The following is a 13,276-nucleotide window of genomic DNA, read 5'->3' on the forward strand; positions in this document are numbered from 1 at the left end:
TTCCAGCGCTTGATTCAGCGCCGGAGGAGGAGGCAGAGGCCCCAGCAATAAACCCGGTCTTTATGTATTCGGCCACTGCACTGGGGGATACAAACCCCGCTTTTAACCTCTTAGCCTTTTTGGCCCTCTTAACATTCTTCACCTTTTTTATTTTAATTTTAATGGGGAACTGGTGCGCTGTAGAACCACTGCTCCCAGCCACACCAGTCCCCGCTTCTCCTGCTGCCGCCACTCCCGCCGCCACTGTGCGCTGCTGCTTGGGCGCGTCCCCGGACACACACCCAGCTCCGCCCCCAGACAAGGGAGCATCGCCGGGAGCATCCCCAGGCACGCCCCCAGCCGCGCTCACTGCACCGTCTCTCGTCTTCATCTCCAGGACCTTTAGGTTCCGCCCATGTGTGGGAGGAGCAGCGTCGCCGCCGTACCGCCTCAGCTCCACGCCACAAGCGCTCACCGAGGCAGCGGACGGGGACACTTTTTCCATGGGAGCGGACCCCAGCGCCAAGCCACTCCCCCCTCCCACAGGAGAGCAGCCCACAGCGCCAGGGGCTCCCAACTGGGCAGCACCGCAGCTAGCCCCGCCTCCTCTATTGCCGGCAAGACCGGCGTCCTGCGCCGTCTTTCCAGCACCTGACCCTGCCATGACAGCTGGACCCAGAGGACACACCGACGGCTCACCCTGCACGGACTTTTCAGCCCGCACAGAGGGAGCCACAGGAACATATACATAGCGAACTTCAAATTTTTGTTCTTTTTGTTTTTTTTCTTCCCTTCTCTGTCTTTCAACAATTCGTCGCCAAAGGCAAAATCCTTAAACTCCATAGGGGACTCCAGCAGTCGGATCTGTTCCATAAGACCCCCACCGCTCCCGCTCTCTTCCTCGCTAAAGTCGCTCGCATAGGAGGCGCTGTCGTCAGATGGAGGCAATCCAACTTGCTCAGCTGGGATCCCACTTCTGCACTCCAGGCTCTGCAGCGGCTCCCGGAAATCAGGGGGTGCAGGGGCAGGCTCAGGCTGGGCTTTCACCCTGGACCCAGTTACTTCACCGGGTTTTGGGATGTCTGCCTCACTATCACTGCCCTCACCACACTGCTCCCCTTTCCTCTCCATTTCCATGAAGCGGTCCTCATTTTCCAGCCTTTCTCTGAAAGGACCGCTTTCATTAAGCAGCTTCTCCTTTTCCACCACGGCAGCTTCAATCACTACCTTTAGGTCCCTGATCCTCTCCGCAATAGGGAGTCTCTTTCTGCTGTAGGTATTATTTGCTTTTATCCTTTCAAGCTTTAGCTCATTTCTCAGAGCTTTGAGGTGTCGCCCCAGCTCCCTATACTTCTGTAGGTTGGCTGCTACCCGGGAGCTGTAGGTGGCGGTGGAATCTCCCTCTCACCGGGACCCCCAACCTACCTGGGACGACACTTCCATAGCCTCCGCAGGGACTTCACCTTTCCTTCTTGCGTCTTCATGGGGGACCTGGCTGTTATCACCAGGTTTTTTGACCCCACTTCCGCTCAGGGCCGGTTGCTTGGACCCCCTGCTCCCCCCCGACCCTGACCGGAGAGCAGGGGTCCTCGTCTTGGACACCATGGTCCAAGACCCCACCAACTCCCTAGGGAGAGGCAGGGCCTGGACTGGGAGTAGCTGGTAAAACTCCCTGGAAAACAGGTGGCTCTACAGGGGAAAAGCTGGTGAATCACCCTGGAGCACAAGCTGGGATGCAGGAGCTTCACACAGGCACGTCTGATCACTGCAGCTGCTAGCACCAGACTGAGCTCAGCAATCCCCGCCTCTGTCTCTCCTACACACTGCTTACACCGTGACCGTATCTCCTAAACACTGCTTACACCGTGACCGTATCTCCTAAACACTGCTTACACCGTGACCGTATCTCCTACACACTGCTTTGACCGTGACCGTATCTCCTACACACTGCTTACACCGTGACCGTATCTCCTACACACTGCTACTCTTTTTATTATAAAAGTACAAAACTTTACAAAATAAAACAAACAATTTCAAATAAAACAATACTCATAAAACAATGTTATTACTGGCCCAGCCACATACATCCACACTCACATTCATGCCCCAACAACATATCAAACTTAACAACTAACCTTATAACTATAAAACCTTACCTGGCCGCCCGGCTGTAAAACCCAAACAGAAATAAGACTAATCGTCATAAACAGAAAAGTATATAATGAACAGAAAATAACAAACATAAACATAAATAAATCAATATAACTAAATAAATAAAGGCGACCTTTGCCCAAAAAAAAAACAACAACAAGGCGACTTTGCCAAATATATACATAATTATTTATATACTCTTTTTTTCCATTTTTTTTTTATTTTTATTTTTATTTTTTTCTCCCGTCACCTGTTTATAGAAAAATCACCAACCTAACCTATTCTATCCCTACTCACACTATCCTTTTACCCATCACCCGACACCCAGGGCTGACCTTCGCCTCATGTCTCTATCATGTCCGCATAGTCCAAGGCCAGCCCTTCCTTCACCACCCACATCTAGCCCCTCGCCCCATGTCCTCCCATGTCCGCATAGTCCAGGGCTAGATGCAGGCCTCCCCACTCAAAACACAAAAGGACACATAAAAATTATCCCCCCCTTCCTCACCCACCCAACCTGACTAATCCCAACTTTCCCTCCTCTAGCAAACATAACTCACATAACTACATAACAAACTCCCGAAGGCCCAAGTTCGGTCTTTGCAAGCCTTTTTCAAAAACCTCAACTTACTACAAAACAAAAATCTAGTGTGGAAGCGTCAGCCCACCACCAGGAACAGTACGACTAGACTTACGGTACATCAAAAGCAAAGCCTCTCCAGAGGAGAGAGGCCCTACTGGTACCCAGTCTCTCATACTCAAGAGAACGCACCTTCACCAGGCCACCCAAGATGTTCCTACAAACCTCGTCCACCGGGAGGACTTTCTGCTGCGTAGAAACTAAACACCGTGCGTTCCACGTGTAGAACCTAACCACTATGCTAACTAAAAAACTTGTGCACGGGTCCATCCTTCCCAGGTCTCTGAACACTCCGTAGGCCCATTCCGCATAGGAGAGGCTGGCTAGCCTGGGCCAGCCAATGGAAGCTCCCACCCGTTCATACACCTCTGTATTAAAAGGACAATGAAGCAGGAAGTGCTCCATACTTTCCAGTATGGAGCCGCACTCCTCCCGGGGACAACCCCTTTCCTCAGAGTTCCTGTACTTCAGGTTGTCCCTTACATACAGCCTCCCGTGAAAGCAGCGCCAAGCCAAGTCCCAAAACTTCAAAGGGATCCTTGCAGAATTTAGCAACTGTAACCCCTTGTCTAGATCCCGGCTTGGGCAATCCTTGAGGGCCAGGGGCTTCTGAAAGTGGGACAACAAGACCCTCTCGTCAAGGGATCTCCTTGACAGGGTCCTGATTTCCCTCACCTCCAAACCCCACCGGCGGATCACCTTCAGAATCGGGGTGACATAAGCCGGAAGATATCCGTGAGGCGTACGCAAGTCCTTCACTCGCCCTCCTGTCTCCCATTCCTGGAAGAAAGGCCGAAACCACCCCCTGCAGGAGACTATCCACGGAGGAGCCCTCTCCATCCAGAGGTTTACCAAATTGATCTTAACAAAGGTGTTCACGAGAAACACCACGGGGTTGACCATAGATAACCCCCCTAGTCTCCTCGTGCGATAAGTCACCTCTCTCTTGATCAGGTTCAGCTTATTCCCCCATAAAAGCTGGAAGAACAGGCTATAAACCCGAGTCCAGAGAGGCTCTGGCAAGATACACACGCTACCCAAATAGATAAGCAAAGGGAGAAGGTAAGTCTTGATCAGATTCACCCTTTCCCTGAGGGTCAAAGACCAACCCTTCCACTGGCCGACCTTCTGAGCGGCGATCTTGAGCCTGTCGTCCCAATTTTGGGTGGGATAATCCCCCTGGCCGAAACGGATGCCTAGAACTTTTGCTGACGACTGGGGCCCCGGAAGGGTGTCCGGGAGATCGAACACTGGATCACCCCCTCCCAGCCAGAGACTCTCGCACTTATCCCGATTGATCATGGACCCGGATGCCTCCGAGTAGCTGTCCACCTCAGACATCACGTACTCCGCCTCCCCTCTCGAGGACACGAAAACGGTGATGTCGTCGGCGTACGCTACTGCCCTCAGAGCGGCTTCCGGCGCTGCCGGATCCATCCCGACTCCCGCCAACGGACCACGATCGATCCTCTTAAGAAAGGGATCGATCGCGAACACGTATAAAAGCGGGCTCAAAGGACAACCCTGACGAACGCCAGACCCAACCTCGAAAGAGCAGCCAGACCAACCGTTCACAAGCGGGAAACTCTCCGCCCCCGCGTACAAGATCTTTAACCAATCAACAAACCCCCCCGGCAGGCCGTACTTCAGAAGGACCGACCAGAGGTACTCGTGGTTCACCCGATCAAACGCCTTTGCCTGATCTAAGGACAGCATGTACCCCTTCCAGTGACCCGCCCTACTCCGCTCCACTGCCTCTCGGACACCGAGCACAGCACTAAAAGTACTGCGGCCTGGAACCGAGCAATGCTGGGTCACCGAAAGGAGCTGGGGTGCAAATTTCACCAACCGATTGAACAGTATCTTGGCCAGAATCTTTCTGTCCGTATTGAGAAGTGCTATGGGACGCCAGTTCTCGATACGGCTCGGATCTTTACCCTTTGACAGAAGGATCAGGGCTGACCTCCTCATTGACTTCGGCAGAGTGCCCGAGGATAGACACTCATTGAATACCTCAGTCAAGAGGGGACATAAAGAGTCCTTAAAGGCCTTATAAAACTCGGATGTTAAGCCATCCGGGCCCGGCGACTTCTTCAGAGCTAACCCTTCCACCGCCAGGATTACTTCCTCCTTCCTGATCTCTTCCACCAAAACGTCAAAAGAGAGGTGAGCTCCCGACTCAGGGGCGATATCAGCCAGGAAAGCCGACATCTTGTCCCGATCCAGATCCTTCTTTCCCAAGAGGCGCGAGTAGAAGGATCTGACGACTTCCAGGATCCCCGATCTGGACCGGTTCAGAGATCCCGTACTATCGACCAGTCCTGTCACCAACTTACTACTCACTGACATCTTGCAGTTTCTGTAAGGGTCGGGCGAGCAGTACTTCCCGAAGTCCCTCTCAAAAACCAAAGACGTGTGCCTATCGTACTGGCACCCCCTGAGCAAAGATTTCACCCTGGAGATATCCTCGCGGCTACCTCCAGTCGAGACCAGACGCTCGAGTTTCCTCCTCAGACCCTGATACAGGCGGTACCTGTCCAGGGACCTGAGGCTCGAGAGCTGGCGGAAGAACTTTGCAGCCCGATCTTTGAATATCTCCCACCACTCTGACTTAGTATCACAGAGATCCAGCAAAGTTACCTGACTCTGAAGGAAGTCCTCAAAGGATTGTCTCACCTCCGCTTCCTCCAGGACTCCCGAATTCAGCTTCCAGTAACCTCTTCCCATTTGGGGGGACTCTGAAATATTCAAAGAAAACATAATCAGACAGTGATCGGAGAATTCTACCTCTACGACCCTTAAGGGCGAGAAAATAGCCTCCTCCTTTAAATAAAACCTGTCTATTCTAGACCTAGTCTGACTTCCTCTATAATAAGTGAAACCCCCGTGGCCTGGGGTATGCCTGATGTGGACATCCACCAGGCGAGCCTCGCTAGCTACGCTATTTAAAGAGATGCTATCGTAAGCCAGCCGGTCTCTGGCGCCTCCCCTATCCTGGGACCTCATGATCGTGTTGAAATCCCCTCCAAAGACCACTTGCCGACTCGTAAAAAGAAAAGGCTTGATCCTCATAAAGAGACTTTTCCTGTCCCGTTTGGTCTGGGGCCCATAGATGTTAATTAGGCGCAGTTCTTGTCCCTTCATGAGGACATCCAGGATCAAACACCTCCCCATTTCCAACTCGATCACTCGTCGGCTTTCTACCGGTGCGGTAAAAAGGACCGCCACTCCGCTATACGGCTCGGCCGCAAGAGACCAGTAGGAGGGCCCTGATCTCCACTCCCTCCTGGCTTTGTGAATCGCCGCCAAATCTGGCAGCCTGGTCTCTTGCAAAAACAAAACGTCAGCCCCAATTCGGCTGAGAAAATCAAAGGCCGCGAAACGAGCCGCATCCGACTTAATGCTGGCGACATTAATGGTCGCCAGTGTCAGCAGAGCGGGTGCCGCCATACAGAGTGATCGAGTTAGACGGCCTTCTTCCCAACCCTCCCTCTCCCGGGGCTGTCTTCTAAGGCGGCACGACCCCTCTTGAGGGAGACGGTGGTGTCCATCTCATTTGTCACCACCGCCTCCCCCCGCGCACCACCCCTGGCTTCCTCGGTCTCAGGGCCCGGTTTTGCCACTCCTCCTGAGGACCTTACATCCCCACCAGAGGGGGGCGCGGGGCCTCCCGAAGGCCTTCCCTCCTTCGCCCCCGGTCTCCCACCTTCAACCTCCTCCCCAGAAGAAGAGGAGGCGGAGGTCTCATCCAAGGTGAGAAACCGGTTGGAGAGCTCCAGAGGGGAGTCGGTTAGGCCCTCCCTGGCTACTTTGGTCGAGCCGGGTCTTTTCTTAGTACGGCGTTTCCGTCTAATTATTTTGGACTCCGTCCCGCTATCCTCTGCGGCGCTTTCATAGTGCGAGGACAGAGTCCCCTCGGCACGCTCCAGTCTTTCGTTCTCCTCATTCAGCTCCCTGTCCCCTAGGGTCTCCGATGCAGGAGGGGCAGCCGCTTGGGGAGGGGCAGGCATCACCCCAGGACTGGGTTCCTTCTGCTCCCTCTCCGCCTGGCGCCTCTCCCTCCGCCTCTGCCGGGACGGACCATCTTTGTTCTTCACCGACCCCTGAACTCTGCCGTCTCCGCCAGCACCCGCCTCAGCCGAAGGGACCTCCCGGCCCGCTCCTGCGTGAGCTCGGGCCGCATTGACCTCAGAGAGAGGACAACGACTGAAAGGGTGACCGAGTTCACCACACAGGTTGCATCTAATCTCCCCACAAGATGCGGCTAGATGACCGGTCCCCCCACACAGCGCGCACTTCTGCACTTGGCAGCTGGCGCTGAAGTGTGAGGGGCTGCCGCACTTGTGACAGAGCTTAGGCTGCCCCCTGTAGAAAACCAAAATCCTGTCACGGCCGATAAAGGCAGATGATGGAATGTGGGAAACCGTACTCCCCAGACGCTTGAGTTTGATGTTAAACGTCCAGGCGCCCGACCAAATGCCAAACTCGTCCAGGTTCTTGGATGGAACCCCCTGGATCTCTCCATACCTGCCCAGCCAGGTCATGATGTCAACACAAGAGAGCGACTCGTTACGGGTCAAAACGGTCACTCTCTTGACCTCACTCTGACGGGTTATTGCTTTCGCAAGGAAACCGCGCCAGTCCGGCGTGTTCTTCGCCAGCTCATACCTGGACCAGAAGAGCTCCAGCCCCTCCGGCCGGACAAAGCTGACGTCGAACTCCTTGGAGCCGTACGGATGGATCAAGGCAAAGATGTCGGTCGCCTTGAAACCCATCCCAAGCAGGAGCTCCGCCACCCTCTTTCTTGTAGGGCAAGCTTCATCGCTACTCCACTTGAGACAGACCACATTCCGTCTGACCCCAGGGCCGGTTGTAGGTGACGACCAGGCGGTCTCGCCCCCATTCTGCTCTCGGAAAGCCCTCACGCCATGTCTGTTGAACCAGAACGACAGATCAACCTTCTTTCCCTCTACAGTGATGGAGCTCTCCCCCTTTTTGAGGGCCTCCAGCAGTCGCCGCTGCAAGTCACCATCACCGGACTGTGAGAGCGAGGAAGCCAACGAGGACAGCCCCTCCTCCCCCACGGCCGCAGCCACACTGGCATAACTTCTGCCAGGCGCCACGGACGCGGGAGGGGCAGCCGAGCCGCCCCCCCCCCTCCCCCACCATGCCTAAGGCAGACACTGCAACCCGTCCCCCCGGAGGGGCCGCACGGGGTCCCGCAGCCGCTTTCTCAGTGGCCGATCGCCCCCCCGCATCCATCCCACCACCAGAGACCGGGCCCGCAGCCCTAACACACTCCCGCACACTCTTTTGGCCACTGACCCCAGAAGCCCGAGAGGCCACGGAGGCACCGGCCGGTTTAACAGGCGCACCAGCAGCTACTCCAGCCACCGGTGTCCCACCGACCCCCACCTCCATAGCCCCCCCAGCCCCAGCGGCCAGAGACCCATCACACGTTTGTCCGCTAGGAGCAACCCCTTTTCCAGGAGCCGCCTCCCGCGAACAAACCGCTGGGCCAGCAGAGACATTCATTACAGCATTCGTATTCATATCTATGTTATCGCTGCCGGCCTCCCTCAATACTTGGGCGCCGGTTATCACTACCTCCCCCTTTCCAGCGCTTGATTCAGCGCCGGAGGAGGAAGCAGAGGCCCCAGCAATAAACCCGGTCTTTATGTATTCGGCCACTGCACTGGGGGATACAAACCCCGCTTTTAACCTCTTAGCCTTTTTGGCCCTCTTAACATTCTTCACCTTTTTTATTTTAATTTTAATGGGGAACTGGTGCGCTGTAGAACCACTGCTCCCAGCCACACCAGTCCCCGCTTCTCCTGCTGCCGCCACTCCCGCCGCCACTGTGCGCTGCTGCTTGGGCGCGTCCCCGGACACACACCCAGCTCCGCCCCCAGACAAGGGAGCATCGCCGGGAGCATCCCCAGGCACGCCCCCAGCCGCTCTCACCGCACCGTCTCTCGTCTCCATCTCCATGACCTTTAGGCTCCGCCCATGTGTGGGAGGAGCAGCGTCGCCGCCGTACCGCCTCAGCTCCACGCCACAAGCGCTCACCGAGGCAGCGGACGGGGACACTTTTTCCATGGGAGCGGACCCCAGCGCCAAGCCACTCCCCCCTCCCACAGGAGAGCTGCCCACAGCGCCAGGGGCTCCCAACTGGCCAGCACCGCAGCTAGCCCCGCCTCCTCTATTGCCGGCAAGACCGGCGTCCTGCGCCGTCTTTCCAGCACCTGACCCCGCCATGACAGCGGGACCCAGAGGACACACCTGCGGCTCACCCTGCACGGACTTTTCAGCCCGCACAGAGGGAGCCACAGGAACATATACATAGCGAACTTCAAATTTTTGTTCTTTGTTCTTTTTGCTTTTTTTGTTTTTTTTCTTCCCTTCTCTGTCTTTCAACAATTCGTCGCCAAAGGCAAAATCCTTAAACTCCATAGGGGATTCCAGCAGCCGGATCTGTTCCATAAGACCCCCACCGTTCCCGCTCTCTTCCTCGCTGAAGTCGCTCGCATAGGAGGCGCTGTCATCAGATGGAGGCAATCCAACTTGCTCAGCTGGGATCCCACTTCTGCACTCCAGGCTCTGCAGCGGCTCCCGGAAATCAGGGGGTGCAGGGGCAGGCTCAGGCTGGGCTTTCACCCTGGACCCAGTTACTTCACTGGGTTTTGGGATGTCTGCCTCGCTATCACTGCCCTCACCACACTGCTCCCCTTTCCTCTCCATTTCCATGAAGCGGTCCTCATTTTCCAGCTTTTCTCTGAAAGGACCGCTTTCATTAAGCAGCTTCTCCTTTTCCACCTCGGCAGCTTCAATCACTACCTTTAAGTCCTTGATCCTCTCCGCAATAGGGAGTCTCTTCCTGCTGTAGGTATTATTTGCTTTTATCCTTTCAAGCTTTAGCTCATTTCTCAGAGCTTTGAGGTGTCGCCCCAGCTCCTTATACTTCTGTAGGTTGGCTGCTACCCGGGAGCTGTAGGTGGCGGTGGAATCTCCCTCCCACCGGGACCCCCAACCTACCTGGGACGACACCTCCATAGCCTCCGCAGGGACTTCACTCTTCCTTCTTGGGTCTTCATGGGGGACCTGGCTGTTATCACCAGGTTTCTTGACCCCACTTCCGCTCAGGGCCGGTTGCCTGGACCCCCTGCTCCCCCCGACCCTGACCGGAGAGCAGGGGTCCTCGTCTTGGACACCATGGTCCAAGACCCCACCAACTCCCTAGGGAGAGGCAGGGTCTGGACTGGGAGTGGCTGGAAAAACTCCCTGGAAAACAGGTGGCTCTACAGGGGAAAAGCTGGTGAATCACCCTGGAGCACAAGCTGGGATGCAGGAGCTTCACACAGGCACGTCTGATCACTGCAGCTGCTAGCACCAGACCGAGCTCAGCAATCTCCGCCTCTGTGTCTCCTACACACTGCTTACACCGTGACCGTATCTCCTAAACACTGCTTACACCGTGACCGTATCTCCTACACACTGCTTTGACCGTGACCGTATCTCCTACACACTGCTTACACCGTGACCGTATCTCCTACACACTGCTTACACCGTGACCGTATCTCCTACACACTGCTTTGACCGTGACCGTATCTCCTACACACTGATTACACCGTGACCGTATCTCCTACACACTGATTACACCGTGACCGTATCTCCTACACACTGATTACACCGTGACCGTATCTTCTACACACTGCTACTCTTTTTATTATAAAAGTACAAAACTTTACAAAATAAAACAATTTCAAATAAAACAATACTCCTAAAACAATGTTATTACTGGCCCAGCCACATACATCCACACTCACACTCACATTTATGCCCCAACAACATATCAAACTTAACAACTAACCTTATAACTATAAAACTTACCTGGCCGCCCGGCTGTAAAACCCAAACAAAAATAGGACTAATCGTCATAAACAGAAAAGTATATAATGAACAGAAAATAACAAACATAAATAAATCAATAAAGTAAATAAATAAAGGCGACCTTTGCCCAAAAAAAAAACAACAAGGCAACTTTGCAAAATATATACAGAATTATTAATATATAATTTTTCCCATTTTTTTTTTTTTATATATATATATATATATATATATATATATTTTTTTTTTTTTTTTTTTTCTCCCGTCACCTGTTTATAGAAAAATCACCAACCTAACCTATTCTATCCCTACTCACACTATCCTTTTACCCATCACCCGACACCCAGGGCTGACCTTCGCCTCATTTCTCTATCATGTCCGCATAGTCCAAGGCCAGCCCTTCCTTCACCACCCACATCTAGCCCCTCGCCCCATGTCCGCATAGTCCAGGGCTAGATGCAGGCCTCCCCACTCAAAACACAAAAGGACACATAAAAATTATCCCCCCCTTCCTCACCCACCCAACCCAACTAATCCCAACTTTCCCTCCTCTAGCAAACATAACTCACATAACTACATAAACTCCCGAAGGCCCAAGTTCGGTCTTTGCAAGCCTTTTTCAAAAACCTCAACTTACTACAAAACAAAAATCTAGTGTGGAAGCGTCAGCCCACCACCAGGAACAGTACGACTAGACTTACAGTACATCAAAAGCAAAGCCTCTCCAGAGGAGAGAGGCCCTACTGGTACCCAGTCTCTCATACTCAAGAGAACGCACCTTCACCAGGCCACCCAAGATGTTCCTACAAACCTCGTCCACCGGGAGGACTTTCTGCTGCGTAGAAACTAAACACCGTGCGTTCCACGTGTAGAACCTAACCACTATGCTAACTAAAAAACTTGTGCACAGGTCCCTCCTTCCCAGGTCTCTGAACACTCCGTAGGCCCACTCCGCATAGGAGAGGCTGACTAGCCTGGGCCAGCCAATGGAAGCTCCCACCCGTTCATACACCTCTGTATTAAAAGGACAATGAAGCAGGAAGTGCTCCATACTTTCCAGTATGGAGCCGCACTCCTCCCGGGGACAACCCCTTTCCTCAGAGTTCCTGTACTTCAGGTTGTCCCTTACATACAGCCTCCCGTGAAAGCAGCGCCAAGCCAAGTCCCAAAACTTCAAGGGGATCCTTGCAGAATTTAGCAACTGTAACCCCTTGTCTGGATCCCGGCTTGGGCAATCCTTGAGGGCCAGGGGCTTCTGTAAGTGGGACAAGAAGACCCTCTCGTCAAGGGATCTCCTTGACAGAGTCCTGATTTCCCTCACCTCCAAACCCCACCGGCGGATCACCTTCAGAATCGGGGTGACATAAGCCGGAAGATATCCGTGAGGCGTACGCAAGTCCTTCACTCGCCCTCCTGTCTCCCATTCCTGGAAGGAAGGCCGAAACCACGCCCTGCAGGAGACTATCCACGGAGGAGCCCTCTCCATCCAGATGTTTGCCAAATTGATCTTAACAAATGTGTTCACGAGAAACACCACGGGGTTGACCATAGATAACCCCCCTAGTCTCCTCGTGCGATAAGTCACCTCTCTCTTGATCAGGTTCAGCCTATTCCCCCATAAAAGCTGGAAGAACAGGCTATAAACCCGAGTCCAGAGAGGCTCTGGCAAGATACACACGCTACCCAAATAGATAAGCAAAGGGAGAAGGTAAGTCTTGATCAGATTCACCCTTTCCCTGAGGGTCAAAGACCAACCCTTCCACTGGCCGACCTTCTGAGCGGCGATCTTGAGCCTGTCGTCCCAATTTTGGGTGGGATAATCCCCGTGGCCGAAATGGATGCCTAGAACTTTTGCTGACGACTGGGGGCCCGGAAGGGTGTCCGGGAGATCGAAAACTGGATCACCCCCTCCCAGCCAGAGACTCTCGCACTTATCCCGATTGATCATGGACCCGGATGCCTCCGAGTAGCTGTCCACCTCAGACATCACGTACTCCGCCTCCCCTCTCGAGGACACGAAAACGGTGACGTCGTCGGCGTACGCTACTGCCCTCAGAGCGGCTTCCGGCGCTGCCGGATCCATCCCGACTCCCGCCAACGGACCACGATCGATCCTCTTAAGAAAGGGATCGATCGCGAACACGTATAAAAGCGGGCTCAAAGGACAACCCTGACGAACGCCAGACCCAACCTCGAAAGAGCAGCCAGACCAACCGTTCACAAGCGGGAAACTCTCCGCCCCCGCGTACAAGATCTTTAACCAATCAACAAACCCCCCCGGCAGGCCGTACTTCAGAAGGACCGACCAGAGGTACTCGTGGTTCACCCGATCAAACGCCTTTGCCTGATCTAAGGACAGCATGTACCCCTTCCAGTGACCCACCCTACTCCGCTCCACTGCCTCTCGGACACCGAGCACAGCACTAAGAGTACTGCGGCCTGGAACCGAGCAATGCTGGGCCACCGAAAGGAGCTGGGGTGCAAATCTCACCAACCGATTGAACAGTATCTTGGCCAGAATCTTTCTGTCCGTATTGAGAAGCGCTATGGGACGCCAGTTCTCAATACGGCTCGGATCTTTACCCTTTGACAGAAGGATCAGGGCTGACCTCCTCATTG

At 54.1% G+C, this 13,276-nt stretch overlaps 1 protein-coding gene across 2 annotated transcripts in view; it reads left to right on the forward strand.

Moving 5' to 3' along the window:
• The window catches only part of GOLGA1 (golgin A1), a 799,579-nt gene that overhangs the window by 783,586 nt on the left and 2,717 nt on the right, over positions 1–13,276 (forward strand). The window lies entirely within an intron of this gene.

This window comes from Bufo bufo, chromosome 8 (assembly GCF_905171765.1).
Source record: "Bufo bufo chromosome 8, aBufBuf1.1, whole genome shotgun sequence".
In the NCBI taxonomy this organism is placed as follows: Eukaryota; Metazoa; Chordata; class Amphibia; order Anura; family Bufonidae; genus Bufo; species Bufo bufo.